Here is a 1,502-nt window from a genome sequence, read left to right on the forward strand (position 1 = left end):
CTCAAACATGGGTGGTTTTGAGGAATCCTTTACTAGTTTCCGGAGGTTTCCCCAACTCTTATTCATCTCAGCAGGTTTTTTTGAGGATAAGGATAAATATTTCGCCCCGAAATCTCGCTATTAGTCTTATTGGTTAAAATTTCAATACTTCGTACCTTTCATTGGTAGATGACTCTTCATTTTCAATACAAAGTCCAAATGTCGTATGTTGGTTTTTAGAGATGTGTGAGGACATGAACCGTGAGGACACGACGTGGATTTGATTGGCTCTTACAGAAAAGGCTACAGAAGCTTTGCCGTTGGCTGCCTGGGTTGCTATTGTGAATGCAAGGTCCCCAGGATTTTAGTAGAATAACGATATGAATAATGTCTACTACTACTGTACTAGAAGTAAGTACTTAATAACGTTAGTAGCAAAATACGTACCGGTAGTCCTATCCGAGGCGCTTACTAATCGCCGTTCTACTACTATGCTGTTAAGCAGCAACTAATCACCGTTCTACTACTAGGCTGTTGAGCAGCAGTGATGTCTACTCTGATCTAAGTCGTTTGGTCGGGGTCGACGTCCTTGTCATCGTCGCCAAACATCTTGCCCGCTGGCCACGTTCTCTCGTACTTCTCTGTTTCCACGGCGGCATGCTGCTCGTCGTCCACGATGTTGTCCAACATTGGAATGTCCTCGACATGGAGCGGCGGCGACGGCGTCGGCGCCGTCAACAAGGCCATGTGCCGCGTCACCAGATCAACATCAATGCTCCCGCCAAAGTCTTTCATGGCGGCCGAAGGCTCGCCCGTCCGTGCCGTAGCTTCCATCTTCACCACATCTTCCCCAAATGCACTGAAATCTTCGCTCCCGCGGAGATGGAGCGGCGCCTGCTGTGGCTCCATGACACTGCCGTGGACTCGGCAGTGTCCGTTGGGTGAGTGTTGGTCTGCTTGGGTTTCGTTGGCGGCTCCACCAGGACGGACGTATGATCAAAGAACGAGATGGCATCTTATCTTTCGACTTCTTCGTTCTCCTTAACATGGATGACCGGGACGGCAACGGATTGAACTTTACGCTTGTAACTTCGACCTTTGGCACTTGCCTTGCCTTTTGTCCTCTGCTTGTCCTTAGGGGAGGCTTTGCTTAGCGTGGCCGCAACTGTACTACAATACTTGGGATGGCTTGTGCCGAAGTCTTGGTTATTGTTACTCCGAATGTGTTTTCAACCAATAGCAAGCTGTATATGTTATATGTGAGTGATATGTTACTCATCCGACAACTGCATCGCCCAATCAGATTGCTTATAAAATATCTGACTAATCAAAATTCAAAAATTTGTCGGTTATCCAATCATCGGCTCCAAATTTGTCGGTTTGATGTCGGATGCCACCTATATGTGCTAATCATGACCAGATAGAAAAAAGGTGGTTTTCGATCCCTGGTAACAAAGCCAAATATGCTATATGTGCTTTCAAAGTTGGTATCAGGACTTTTCCACCCCAGACAGTCCATATCC

This window comes from Aphanomyces astaci, assembly GCF_000520075.1.
Source record: "Aphanomyces astaci strain APO3 unplaced genomic scaffold supercont1.129, whole genome shotgun sequence".
NCBI classification, from domain to species: domain Eukaryota; phylum Oomycota; class Saprolegniomycetes; order Saprolegniales; family Verrucalvaceae; genus Aphanomyces; species Aphanomyces astaci.